Genomic DNA, 15,310 nt, shown 5'->3' on the forward strand with positions numbered 1-15,310 from the left:
AACTCGTGTTTGGCAGATTCCAGATGGTTTGATTGCCAGATGGAGAGAGCTGTCCATTTTCTTGCAGAGTTCTAGTAGCTCAGGGGAGAACCAAGTGTTTGAGTGTTTTGTTGTCTTGGCTTTCCGGGCAACTAGTGAGGCAGTGGTATCCACTGCCTGTTTTAATGTGGTGTTGTAGATTTGAGCCAGTGTTTTGGGGTTGTTGGAGAAAGCAGGCTTGAGGTCTGAGACTAGTAGGTGGGGTATGAGTCTTTCTTGTGTGAGCTTGCGGGCACTCCTGCCAAAAGAGGGTGGGAGGGGTGCAGTAAATGGTTTCTCTTTCTTGGGGGGATAGATGAGAACAGGATAACATGGTGGTCTGTCCATGGGGTGAATGAGTTGGCGCTAACGACCGGTGGGCAGTTATGGTGTGCTAGCCAGTCTAGGCTGCAGCCTTTACTGTGTGTGAGGTCAGTGATGGAGTGTTTGAAGCCTAAACTTTGTAATCCTTACCTTCAAAGACTTTGAGAGGCTTGGGTTCATGGTCTGAACAGGATAGATACAGTGCTGAAGTGAATCCCAGCTCTATGTCATTGGCCCTAGAATGGCTCACGGGTGAAGCTCATAGCGCCCTGCACAACGTGCTCAACACCATTGTAGTTTGCCATCATCAAACTCTTTTGACAGTCTCACTGAGAGTGCAAAGGTTACGATATTTTGTTATTCTCATGCTTCTGCAAAGTCCTTGGGCTCAGAGACATATGTCACAATTAGTTTAAAGTGTAGTGTAACCTGCATTGCTACTGTGTGTTTTTGTTATGTGCAAGAAATGACCCCTATTCGGGGAGAGTTCTTGATAAGGCAATCCAAGATACTCAAATACTATCCCACCCCTTACATTTGATAATGTAGGTGTAGGGCAATGGTTACACATAAAAGGCATGAGAGGTGCAGCCCGTTCAGAAGCTTGAAAAGAAAACAAAGTAAAAAGCATTGCTATCCAAACGAAGTACAATAATCTCCAATATTTAAGTGAAAGGACAAAGAGAGGAGCCTGCGGCACCTCTGACTCATAGCTGTGGTGCTATTATTGACAGGTCATATTAAATAATTCCTACCACCAAGCAGGCTGCTCTTTCAGTCTCTAACTCTGTGACCACATCTTCCAATGGAGAAGATTCCTTTTACATTTTGCTCATAGCGTAATTACCAGATCCTCTGGGTCAACATCCGCAAGGTGTGTACCCAGTGCTTACCAATGGATCAAACTGAAGACAGGTGTGCTGCATGTAAATAATTGGAGGCCAAATGCTCTAACAAGCCGTAAGCAGCAGCGCTGGGCAAGCTGTGCCATGGAGGACACCAAAGCAAAGCCATCTGAAGTGCATGAAGAGGTCATTGATGTGGGATCATTGAGGAATGGTTACAATCTGCATCAGAAGAGACAAGAGTCAAGGCAGACTCTGTGAAGGAGTCACATGAGCTAACACATTTCTTTTTCTTTTTTTATTGTTTAAAGCACAGACCTAGCTCGAGAGCAGTGGAGCGCTGTACAGAATGTGGGTAACCAGCAGTTGGGCTGCCATCTTTTAACAGTAGTACAGTACTGTGAGATCTTTGCATCTATAAGCGTGTCCATTGGAATTAGTCCTTGACCAGGGGCTGTTGAAGGAGCCATGTTTTGAGAGATTTGCAAAATTGGAGAATTGTGGGGGCATTTCGAGCCGACACAGAGATCAAGTTACAGAGGGTGGGTGCATGACAAGAGAAGGATTGTTTGCAAGTCTTCTCTTTGCAGACGAGTTGTGATTCAAGCCGGTTGGTTGATTTGCTGTGCGAGGAGTGTATGCCACCAGATATGTGGAGCTTTGCCCCCAGGTACACTGGTGTGCGACACGTGACTGCTTTGTAGATGATACAAGCAGTCTTGGAAAGTATCCTGGCTTGGAGTGCAAGTCAAAGTAGTTCATGTAGGATGGGGGTAATGCGGTCAAATTTCCATGCTCCTGTAATAAGACGTGCTGCAGTGCGGTGGACTGCTTTTAGGAGATATGTATAAATGGGTAATCCCTATTTTTTGTTTATGGGGGGTCAAAACTGTAGGAAGGGATTCTCTGTGACGGAAAAGTTTATGAAAAAACAGATCGACTACCCCTCTCTTTAAGTCCTGTATGGGTCACGGGTGAAGATAAAGGTTGACCTGTACACTTTGTTAGTAAGGTTATCGCCTTTTTGGGAAAAATTGCACAAAAATGGAACTAAGTACAAAAAATTCTAACTTTTTATTAGTCATAAAAATACCTAAAAAACATTACAAACTTGACAAAACGTAACAAACTTAATACATTTTCAATCAAACCATTTAGTCATCATTCATCTATTCTAACAGGGGAATACTACAACTTAAACAGCTTTGTGCATAACGGTAAATCAAGATATGCATTAGTGACAGGGGAAAAAACCATGTCGAGAGAGCTTTTCCCCCATCAATGTGCAAGACCACAAGGGCCTGAACTATGATCCGGAAGTCCTGCGGCGGGATGAAGGGTTTGATTTTTCAAAGGGTAGAGATTCTGAGGCAGGCTATTTGGGCCTTTTTGGCTATGTGTTTCTGGAGGGATAGGCTGCTGACAATGGTGAAGTCTAAGGATTTTGCTGAGCTAGAGTTAGTGATCAAATCTTTCTAGGCGCATATCATTGAGTCATTGTTGGACAAGTTGTTTTTTAGCGCTCGAACCAATGAATTCAGTCTTTAATGGGTTTAGTTTGAAGTAGGCAGTCGACATCCAGAAGTGGCTGATAGCTAGGTAATCGCAGAGATGAATGATTCCCTGCGCACTATTTACTCTCATGTACAACTGAGTATCGTCTGCATATTTCTGAATGGCTATATTGGGATCTTTGAGGAAAGTGCCCAAAGGCTCCACGTAAAGGTTTAAAAGAATTGGTGAGAGGGTGGAGTATTGGTGGACTCCACAGGAGACCTGGAGACGGTTAGAACACAACAACTTCATTTGAACATCTTGGTGTCTGTCTGAGAGGAAAGAGGAAAACCAATTCAGGGCAGTGCCAGAAAATCCCACCCTTTCAGCAAGGAGGGAGAGAAGGATGGGGTGGTTAACGGTGTAGAATGCAGCTGGGAGGTGAAGTAGGACGAGGAAGTACGAGTTGACGTTATCTACGATTTGGAGGGTATCATCCACCACGTGGATGGTGCCAGTCTCGATGTTACACTTGGGGCAGAACCCTGACTGATAGTCATTTAGGAGGTAGAGTTGTTCGATTCTGGCGAGTAGCTGTGTAGCAACTACTTTTCCCAAGATTTTGCCATTAAACGGGAGGTTCGTAATTAGACGGTAGTTGGCTAGGTTGTCCGGATATAGGGTTTGTTTTTTCAAAAGATGTAGTCGAGACCAGTTTTGTGGGTGTCCGGGAATGATCCTTCTGCGAGGGAGGCATTGATGATGCTGAGGATCGCACTGAGCACAGGACCCGTCAACTGTTTAATGATGGAGGCCAGAATTATGTCGTCAGAGTAAGAAGTAGGTTTGAGGGAGGCAATCATTTTTAGGAGATTTGGGGGAAATAGATGTGAGAATTTGGTCCAGAGGGGCATTGTGCTTGCTGGGGTGCGAGGGATGCTAATGCTGTGAGAGGTTGATTCGATGGTCTCTCGGATCTTGTCTAATTTTTCAATAAAAAAATGTGCTAATTCCATTGCATTTTTCCTGAGTTGCTGGTACCTCAAGGTCGGTGCGGGTTTGGTACAATGCTTTACTTCTTCAAAGAGGGCTTTTCTCCTCTGGGAGTCTTCCGCAATGGCGGTGGAGTAGTAAGCAGCTTTGGCCATGATACATGATCACCACCAAGGCTGGGGGAAGCTAAATTGTCCACAAACTGTCCACATTGGCGCTGAAACACACCAATGGACTTGATACCAAGCTTGCATCCACTACAGGCACTAAGGCCACACTACCTAAAGGACAGAAAAAAGGCAAGCCACCCACATCAGTGAAGTGCGCTATCGACACTGAAGCACCTAGCACACATACAACATTCTGTAGCCACTACAGAGTCAATCATGAATCCATTAACATAAAATATTATAACATTACCTAATCACAGCACCAGTTAATAGTATCCCAGAAGGAGGTGTCCAAGCCACCACCGGACAATGTTACTGAAAAGCTGGATGCTGGAGTCACAACACAGCCACAATGCTCAGAGACATGCAGACACCAAGAGACAAGCTATTCCACCCCACAGTGGTGCCAAATTGTTTTAAAGCCTCCCTCAAACCAATTGCAAGCAGTCTGTATGCACTGGCTCAAGATACTCTCTCCTGCACCCTCATGGGCCAAAAACAAATGGGTTCACACCCTTTCTATTAACAGAATAGGAGGAGTGTTTTCTGGAAGAGGAACAGGAGGGTATATGGGATCTGTCCAACGTGAACATGACTACCTGGCAGGAGCAGACCTTAGCACAAACAAATCTCAATGTGAACATGCTCATGCAAGAAAGGGTTGAGAGAGAGAAATGAAAGACAGTCACGAGGGGTGAGGAAAAACTCTTTAACATGCACCTAGTCAAGGTAGTCACACAGGAGTCCAGGGAAGAGGATGAGCTCCACATAGATGAGCCACACAGGGGTCCAGAGCTGGATGAGGAACACATAGGAATATACTGTAGATTCGCCAAAACAGGCAGAGCCGTCATTGAAGGAATTGACATCTAGCAAGGGGGTAGAAGGCCTAACTCTTTGATGTTTATTAACTAATACAATGGTGCATGTAATTTAATCTCATAAAGGGTGACTCACCATGTTCCCCATTCACAAAAGCATAGTGTACACCTGTGTCCAGTTGCATCCAGTTAGCCTGGTCTACAGCACCTGCTCTCCAAATGATGCAGAGCAGGTTTTGGGGTGACAACTGCCTTCTTGACAGCTGCAGTGACAGCCAAGTCTCTGCAGCACAGGGGCTGCATTTAAGATATGCACCCATGTTCCAAAAACAACATAACTTTGAGAATCCTGTTCTGGTGGCAGACTAAACTGTCAATATAAGCTATACCTGAGTTTAGGGTATGGTGGCCCGCATCTCTGATAGTTATCCAAGCCATATTATTTTAATACAACACACGTGTCAGCCCTCTGAGCCCAGTTTGGCTGCTGAAGGGTTATATCTATTCTCCCCAGATAGACTGTCATTGCTGCTGCTAGCAGGACTGTGGCCTTGGGGGTTGCCTCTCTTTTTTCTTTTGCAGGGGCAGTTAAGACCCTCCAAGAGAGACAGCCACTAGACAGGAAGCTCAAACGGAACAGCCTCACACCAGGCTGCTGCATACCAAAAGGCCTTTGATTCTATTGAGAAGGGAAGGTGTGGGGCTTGTGCAAACAGATGGAGCTCTTTACAGCTCCGGGAAGGTCCCAACATCTTGTTTCTCTCTGCCTCTGTCTTCTAATCCTTTCCCCTTCACTTTCTGTAGCACAAAACACTTTGGGTGTGATGTCAGCAGGCAAAGTCCACTTGTTGCAAGGACAGGAATTGGACCCTTAAGGAAGGCTTGATATTGTGCAATCACTTGTAGTAGACTTTTGACTTTTGACTCTCCCTCCCCTCCTTTGAATCATCTCCAGACTTCAAACCTTGAAGACTATTTCATTGGACCTTGTTGGGAGAGAAGCCCTCTCCAAAGACCCCCAGTTGTCAGGTGAAGACACATGTTCCAAGGCAGAGGTAAACCCTGTCTCCTAACCATCACCAGGGTCCATTTGGGGTGAACTGATGCTAGAAGAAGACCTCCATCCCTACCATCCACACAGCTGCTCAGGATCTCACCATGCCGCTGGATCCCTGAAGTTGTGTGCCAGCCTCAGCCATGTTTGGGAGCCTGAGAAGAGGACCTATCTTGCCCCTGAGACTCTGGAGTGGGACCCACAGCTCCTAAGAGCCAAGACAGCCAGAATTCCTGCCACTATGCCATTAAACTGCTGCAAGCAGTGATTTGAGAGTGTCCAACCCAGACTGAACCTCCAAGACCCTGCCAAATCTGCCTTTGGCACTAACTGATCTTTGAACTGCTGTCCCGCACGTTCAAACCCATTTGCCACCTCATCGCATCATCCAAAAGCGAGTTGTTGCACAACAAAGAAATGCTGCTGCATCTGCACTGTTCGGACTGCTGTTTGAACCTCCAGCTTCATCATCGCTGAAGGGTGGCCTATCAAACTGACCCTGGTATTCTTTCTGAAATGCGTTCTTCGAGCCCCTGCATCGAACCGAATTGCCTGTACATTCCGTCATCAGCCTGTCCGCAATTAAACATTGACTGCGGAACGGAACCTAGTGACCTTCACACGCTGCATCGCTTCAAACGGAAACCTTCTTCCGATCAACCCTGCTTCGACATCTGCTTGTTTCTGGACCACACCGACTCCCACATCTTGAACAGACTTCAACCACTGAACAGCACAGAGAAATATGCTGCGCCATTGTCAAACGGCCAAGACACAGCAAATGCCTAATAACTGCATCCCCCACCCCTGGTCCATCTTGGGCCCTAGATACTGGCTAGGTCACTGAAGAACTGAAGAACATATTCTTTTGAACATTGTGGTTTTTATGGCCTTTTCTCCCCAATCTCATTACCCAGAGTTTTGCATCTTGCTATTTTGCATAGACCTCATTACGAGGTCGGCGGTAACCCGGCAGGTTGCCGCAGACCCCGAAACACCTTTTCTGTCACTTGACTTCCCAGTGCCACCGGGACATTACAAGTCCTGTTGGCACGGAAAGTCAGGCATCGGATTTGGTAAATCTCCATTCCCGTGGGGTCTCATAAAACTCCACAGGGATGGGGACTCGGAAGAACCGGCACTTCTGCTAACAGTGCCGGTGCTTCCGTGACAACTCTGCCTACCAGGGCTGTTGCGCCCGGCAGGCTCAGACCTGCCGAGCCTAACATCCCCTGCAGGCAGACTCGTGTGGCGGTCCGGAAACAAGGGTGCTGTTTCCGGTCCACAACACTCGTAATGAGGCCCATAGTCTTTGTTCTTTCTACAGGGGTGGGTTTTTGTAGTGTTTTCTAATTAGTATTTATTGTGCATGGTGTGGTTAGTATTTAGATTATTATAGAACCTTGATCAGACATTACTTTATTTTAGACTGTTATGCTTTGCTGTTTGGGTTGCTACTGTTTCTCATCCATACCCCTCTTGGGGTATAGTCATCCCTCAGCCCACATTACCACAAATGGCAAAGGAGTTATATCTCTTAACTATGCATGTTTACATTTCTGATTGTTGTGGTTCTTGGTTTGTTAAAGTGTGAGAGATGAGCAGGCCCTTTAGCCTCTGCTCATCCTTGTACTCCTGCAGGTCAGAAGTAAATGTGTCATACTGGTGGACAGTCAGACTGTGCCTACAGCTTATTCAGCCCAAATAAGAGTGTTCATTTAACGTTAGATTCACTGGCAAGGTATCTTTTAATTGCATAATGGAACTTGACATGAGCTCAGCAGCCACCTTGTCAGGAGGGGAACTGCAGGAGCTAAGTCAGACCGTGGGACTCCCATGCGGCTGTAAAGGTAGGAAGGCCAACCTGCTAAAGAGCCGCCAAGCTTTTAAGAAAGCTAGGGGGTTGAGCACTTCCACAAAGCCAGTAGCATCACTGAGCCCCAGCTCAAGTCAGCGTTTCTCTGGAGAGCGTATAAGTGGATGGGGAGAGCAACATTGATAGCGCTTCCCACCATTCGCCAAGATAGCAGGCAGTTTATGATCTTAGAGGTCTCAGAGGTCCCAATGGTCAGAGGCCACAATCAGGCTCCATGCTTCTGTAGGTTTGCATGCTTCTGTTAGGTCACCTGCTGGCCAGCCTGGTGCCAACCTAGAGAAAATGAACTTCCTCTTATGGAAAAGGAAAATGAAGGTGGCCCTAAAGGAATGGAAGCAAAGGGAAGCAAGAAGACAATAGAGAGATTTTGTGCTTCTGTACAAGATGGAAGTTGGGAACCAGAAGATGACATCCAATGGGGAAGTTCAGCTTCTAGTGATGGCACCCAGGGGAAACCTATCCTCATCACCCCCAAGGACTTAGTTCTTCCTTATGAGATAGATAACAACATGATTGACTGGTTGGAGCTTGCCTTCCACATGCAGGACTGACAGCTGGAACTGATGTAATTATTCTGTCAACTCCTGAGGAGTGGCCAATTTATAAGAAAATTAAAGATGCCGTCTTTTGGAAGTTCTGCAAGACATCTGAGCAGTACCTGAGGAGCTTTCCAGAGTTAAACAAGAAGGGGAATCAAACCGTTGAGGTGCACAACAGTCATTGAAGCATCTGAATGGATGGTTCACAGGTATCAAAGTTGAAATATTTGAGGGTATGTTAGATTTCATTGCATTTGACAGTATCATTGAAAACTGAGATAAAATTACACCAGCATTTAGTGGAGAAGCGTAATATCCTAGAACACAGGGAGCTTCCAAAAGTTACTGACTGCTATGTGAACACATGAGTCTAGAAAAACGCTCAGGATAATGTTTTCAAGTCAGATGACAAGGCATCTGGCATTAACAAACATAAGGAGTTCTGAGCCGTCTTGCAAGTAATGACTCCAATAAAACACAAAGGGGAATCCTAGTCCCATGGTAGGTTAACCCCCACAGAAAAGAAGAGTGAGGCCACCTCTATCACTGTGGCACCTGCACCCCCCAAACCCAGAGGTTGTTTTCTGTTTGAGGAGATGATCCAAAGAAAGGGTGATTCACCCTACAATAGAAGACCCAAGCAGGCCCTTGTGACTGTTGGGCTCCTGGAAGAGTATAGTCAGTTTGGGAATCTTACCAGCTGAAGACCCACAAGTGCAGAGGGTGGGCAAAAGTGGGAACGGTACTGCATCATTTGATGCAGTTTCAGTTCCCACCAATACTCCAATATTTCTGGACCGTGTGCATAAATGGGGTGAATTCTCCCGGCTTTCTTAAATTTTTGTGCTGTATCACTGCTGTCAAGTGACAATAGGGGAAGGAAGGACAGTACATCCCAGGACTAAACCAGCAGATAGGAGGGTTTGATGGTCTTATGTACTGTCCCTAGGCAATGGTATAGTTTAGTTGGAGGGGTAACACCTCCCTGCACCATGTTGCAATGAAGGACTCGATTCCGGTATGGATGTCTGTTGGGTAATTACCTCCCTGTCCCGGATATATTCAAGCCAGTGACTAGAACACAGGCTCTGAGAGCAGTACAGGAGGAAGCGTTTGAGGAACATGGTGCTAAGCCTTCCTCAGATGGAGAGTGGAAGAGGTCAGATTCTCCAGTCACTCCCAGTCCTGGCAAAGAATAGGAAACTGAGATGGCAGGCAGGGAATTTTCAAACCTGACGGACCTACCAAAACTGAAAGAGTTGTCTTCGGCTGGAGGCCCAGGTCAGGCTGACTTTTTCCAGTAAGAGAGGGATTGTTCCACTCTGGTGAGCCTGGTGAGGCAGACAGAGGTGGTAGATTTGCCAATGGAATGAGGGACTGGAGGATTGGGGAGGGGGTTGATGCACTGTCTGACTATCGTGGGGAGAGATGTGCTTACATTTTTGTCTTCACTTATGGTCTTCTGGTAATAGACAGCTTTCACTGTGGTGATCAGTTTTCTATAGGCAGTCTCGGGGGTTTTAAGTCAGGTTAGGGTCAGTGAGGTTTTTGACTTGTGCAAGGTTTTCTCTTGTTTTGGATGATTCTATTGCTAAAGTTCTTAAATGTGCCTCAGGGGGGATGGTTTATGTCTGGTGGTTTCTTGTTTCTCCGGGGCATGTATGTTGGTCTTGGTTTTCAGGCTGTTGCTGAGAGCTTCTGGGATGTTATAATTGTCCTTTCATTGGTGTACTGAGAGTGAGGAGGTGGGGTTGGTGAGATAATCCTCGAGTTGAATGCTTTAGATATAAAGGGTGAGGACATCTAAGATGTGGGTAGTGTAGGGGTGAACTAAGTTTCAGTGATGTTGAGTGTATCCAGATTGTGAGTTTTAATGGTGTCTGCAATGTCAGCTGTATGTGCGATTGATTGCTGGGCACTGATGAGCATCAGCTTTAGCTTCTGTATGTTTGTAGGTGGCGATGTGTGTGTAATACGTAAGGAGAATGTGGATGAGTTGCTTTTATGCGGAGTCCATGCTGGTGACAGAGTTCTGTCATTGGGCTTGTTTGATTAGAGTGAGGATAGGATGAGTATAAAGAGGGGGGAGAAACATGGTGCCTGGCTTACATATGGTGTCTGGTGTCTAGTGTAGAGGGTGAGCCACATTTCAGTGATGATGTGTGAAGGATGCAAAGGACCACCATGATGTCTTTGAATGCCTTGTATACATATAACTACAAAGAAAGCAATGTTTCAGATACCTGACAATATCTTAGAGTTTGCTTTTGCAGACACAAATCATACTATAACCATTCACCAGGATGATGCTCCATGGGGCACACCGACCTAACATCAAAGGAGAGAGCCATTGACAATCCCTGACCAGAGTTGACCATACACAGACTGCACCAGTGACTCATTACCCTGATGTTACATAGAGTCATGGTTTCCTCATTCATACCAGTATGTGAGAACCCTTGGTGTGTAAGGAAAGTGCTTCTAAAAGTGTTGAAGCATCAACTGCAGATGTCTTTCCTCTGCAGGAATCACCCTCTGGAATGGTCTCCTTAAGTTCCAGCAGCTCCTCAAGACCTTCCTTTTCTGCTCCTCCTTCTCTCTCCCCCTCCCCTTCTATCCCCTTCCGCCTTCTCTATGACTGGCCTCTAGGTGCCCCCTGAATTTTACAGGGTTCCAGGACATCTTCCGTCCAGTGCCCCCATCGATTGGCTTACCTGCTTCCATGGCACTTGCTCTCTCACCTCCCCCTCAACTCATTCCATCCTCCTTCCATGTGCTTACTTGCCTTTCAATTGCACTTGCCCTTTGGCCTCGATGTAACAATTGCACTTCACCTCTTTCCCTTACCTCCTTACTACCGACCTGCACTTCTCCACTTCCTTTTTCCCTCACACTTCTTGTTCTGCACTTGCACAATCCAAATGTCACAAGGCCTAGTATGGTCGTTATTGTACCTTTCTCCCTTGCCCCCCCTCTTGTTTTCCTGTTTTTTGTTGTTGCGTCTTGAAACGCCACTTGTTATATGTACACCTTACAAATGTCCAATAGATAAATAAAATAAATAAACTGAGAGAGTTAACAAAAGAACCAGGTTCCTAGCTCCTATCTCTAACAGGGAACCCCTTCGGGTGTATGAAATATTGCAACTACCTGTAAGATCACAAATGTCACAAATCTCAATCTCCTCATTACTTTTTACCTATAAAAGATGCGAAGGTTTTTTAGGAATTATTGAAGTGATCATATCAAACCAATTTCAACTGAGAAATGTGAATAACTGAATACATTCTTCATGCAGTTCAATAAACAGCAATGACATGAACAATCTGATCTACAAAGAAGAAGAAAAATACAAAGTGAAAACATAACCAGCATAATATGAGTAGGACAAAAATGCAGACAACCACACCAGAGACCAGAATAACCCCACAGAATAAGTAGGAGCAGTTCTAAAAGAAAATCAGTCAAAACGTTCACAGGTGATTTTGACTCTTAAAGATTCTCAACAAGCTTATGCCCAGTCAGCTATAAATTGAATTAAAAGTGTCCCCAAATTGCACCAATGATTGGGGTGTAATGACACTAGGAAAACAGGTGAGTGCATAATATTCAGACTAAACATGGGATAACTGGGGGGGAGAATTCATATAATTAGTATATGCTATACCTACTGATCACAACAGCCTTCAATTTAGACTGAACAGGATTTACAAAATATCATAAATACTGCTACAGAGTCTGGTTCATCCTTTCCATTTGACCTTTGATTTGTGGTTAATAGCTAGAGGAGAAATCACTTTCTACACCAGAAGTCTGCAGAATGCTGCTTCTAGGTGTTTTGCTCTAGAATTCCCATTATCCCTCATAATCGGCAATGCTGACTAGGGTTGATGTGAGTTGTAGTTCAAACCAGCTGGAGAGCCAAAGGCTGCAGACCTCTGTTCTACACACAGGGTCTTACAAGAAACTGTTAAGTGACTTCAATTCAGCAATCCCACTAAGTCAGTGCCTCGTCTGGGACGCCCAAGGGAAGCCCTTATTTATATATTTTTATGACAAGTTATACTCTGGATGATAAACCCTTATATAACGCCCCTCTCTTTGAATCCCCCTGACCTCACTGAGCCAAGAAGTAGGTTTGTTTTGCAATTTAAAAGATTTATTGGAAACATTAAACAATATATATATATATTACACTTTTATAATAAATTAATATTTGATATCACACTTAAGAATATGACAGTGATCAACACTGGGTGATGTTACACTAGCACACTGATCTAATTACTTAAGAGTTAGTATAGGGAGGAAAAGGTAACTGAGAATGCTTTTATGGTTTCAAGGAAAAACAATGATGGAAAGAATACAGTACAGAAATAACTGGTAGGGTTCCACAAGAGATAATATGTTCACTTTTCCCCTGGTGGCAATTCACTCCCCCCCTTTGCAATAGAAGATGGAAAGGAGAGCACACAGTTCACAGGAATACAATCAAATGTAGTTCATTTCCCCCCTAGCAAGCTTAGATCACAGGGATGATTTTAAAACACAGGCAAAATCCTTTTAAGTGTGATGCAATGAAGTAAAATATGCTAAACATGATTTTTAATTTCCTATAGGAGATTCAGGGTAGGTGATAGATATTTAAGATTAGTTCAAGTCACACTGGCAATGCTCAATGAGGGATTAGCAGGTTGAAAACAAATTTTAGCAGTTCAAAAACTATAATAAATAGAAAGTTAGCTTAGACTCTTAGCTTTCAAATGAAAGTTAAATCTCGTTCCTAGCACCTACGGTTCAAAAGATACGGATGAATTTGTGAAGGTAGTTTTTCGAAATTAAAGTAAACTTCAGAGTGACAAAATGACACTTTTACAGCTTTGAAATGACAGAATGAACACACGATTCCTATGATGCAGTTCTGGACAGGTTCAAATGTTTTGAATCAGATTATTTTAAACTAAGAGATTAGTTCTGGCACAGTTCTAGCTGAGTACTCACACTATAAATTTGAAATAGACCGTCAGGGTCTGGTCAGGTTGGGACTGGACTCCGGGCGGTTGGTTCTGAAGTCACTGCTATCTGGGTCAGCTCTTCTCTGCTGGTCTGCTCTGGATCTCTGGTTCTGCTCACAGCAATCTGGTCTGGTCTCTCTGGATACAGCACTGCTTTCTGGGTCTGCTACCGGTTCTGGCAAAAGTTCTTGGCAAAGAATCCAACAGCTCGCCCGGCTGTAGAATAGTTTGGTTGGATTGCTGGATTCTGAAGGCCTGCTGAGAAGAGTTCTCAGCTTGTGGTTAGGCCTTTGCTTTAAGTTATGTAGTCTATCTGGAGTCTAAGTTCTGGATCTCTGGATGTGAAGTCGTCTGTCAAAATGCTCTGCAAGAAAGTGGAAAGTGAATGAATCGCCTGTCCAAGCAGTCTCTTTTTATGTGTTTTGAAAGTGGGTGTGTGCGTGGGCATAACTAAGCCTGCTCCTCACAACTTATCATTGGGCAAGCTCTCCTCTCTCCCTTGATTGGGGGAAGGAAATGGAGTGTCATCGTGATGAGGTAGTTTATGGGTCAGAGGATCCACCCCTGGTCAATTTGCACACACATCTATTCTTGATCCAAATACATATTTATCTACGTACAATTTTTCTAATATTATATGTCCAGTTAACATATTTTCTGTAGCACCAAACCATCCGATCCCTGTCTTTGTAAGATGTCGTGTCCACTTATGACAGAATACTGCCCTTTTCATCAAGAACACAACCTCTAAACTTTTCCAGAATTTACACAAACATGCACAAGGAACATGGGCATCAGATGATAAAGTGTCAGATTTTTAACATGCAGACATTCGGAGTAATACCTTATTTTCCACTACGACCCCCAAGAACATACCACCGAGTCCTAACACCTCTTAAAATGTGCACAGAAAAATCACAAGAATGATGATATTATTTACATAATTTTGACAAGTCCGTACTATGAATTATCCTTCTTTTTAAAATGATGCTCTGGCCCAGAGGGGTGTGGTTTCCCAAAGCACATGGTGGAATTTCCGGTTTGTCCACTTCCTCCAACTCAAGTTGCTCACAGAGACACTGCCCCTCCCAGTTTCTCTCAAGAGGAAGCCATTTACGACCCCCCCTAATTTAACATTTGCCTGAGCCAAGGAAGGCTCATTGTTCAGTTTCCTGCAGTCCCCAGCTGCTCCTCCTCTAATCCAATCAGAGAGGTGTCATCTCCCTTTGGTGAGGGCAGGAGAATGCAGGCCAGGCCTGGGAACATTTGTTGAGCAAGTTTCAACTCCCGTCGGGGGTAGTTGTCAGGCAGAATTCAATCTCTTTAAGCCAGGCTTCAGCTAAATGTCACTTTTGTTCCCAGTTTTTCTTCATCCAAATCAAACTTACAATTTTTACACATGCAGCTAGAACGCTGATTCTAAGTTCAAAACTATGACATTTAACAGTTGCAAACTATGTGACACTCAACAGTAGGTCACTCATTTATTTTAAACATTTAGATTTAAGTGTCTTTCAGTTCAATTTAACTTAGGCTGCTGACACCCACAGCTCAGCCAGTTTCATTATGAACATTATTTTAGGCTCTTTCTCTTTCCAGATTTTGTATGCACACAAGTCTACCTTCTGCCAAATGTCTGCTGGTGTTCATTGAGATTTTTGAATATCTTGCAATGTTTAAAATAGGCCTTTTTAGCTTGCATTTCAGAGAAACAAAGGTGATTTCAAAGCGTTTTTTGAGCCAACCGGCACTGCTGTTTTTCCTTTGGCAGACATTTCACTCATGGCACTCCTGCCCCATCACGCTCGCACTGGTGGGTGGCAGGTCAGGGGAACATTTTGGTGTGCGCCAAAACTGCGCGGTTTTCCTGGAATCTGGCGCAATGTGGGCTTTTCGGCCATCTTGGATTTTCTAAGCCCACAGCACCAAATGTTGCAGCATAATAGTCCAAACGTGGGTCAGGACACCCAACAGAACCTCCCAACATTTTGGGATATATGATATCCTTGGTCAGACACGACTAAGAGGTAACCCTTGAATTTGCCAAATCACAATCAAAAAGATCTGATCCAGCTCAAAAGCAGCAGTAAAGTATCTTTATTTGCACAAATGGAGCATATTGGAAAAAAGTATCCATAATTATCATTATCATCATATAACA

This window comes from Ambystoma mexicanum, chromosome 5q, assembly GCF_040938575.1.
Source record: "Ambystoma mexicanum isolate Mex_15411 chromosome 5q, UKY_AmexF1_1, whole genome shotgun sequence".
NCBI classification, from domain to species: Eukaryota; Metazoa; Chordata; class Amphibia; order Caudata; family Ambystomatidae; genus Ambystoma; species Ambystoma mexicanum.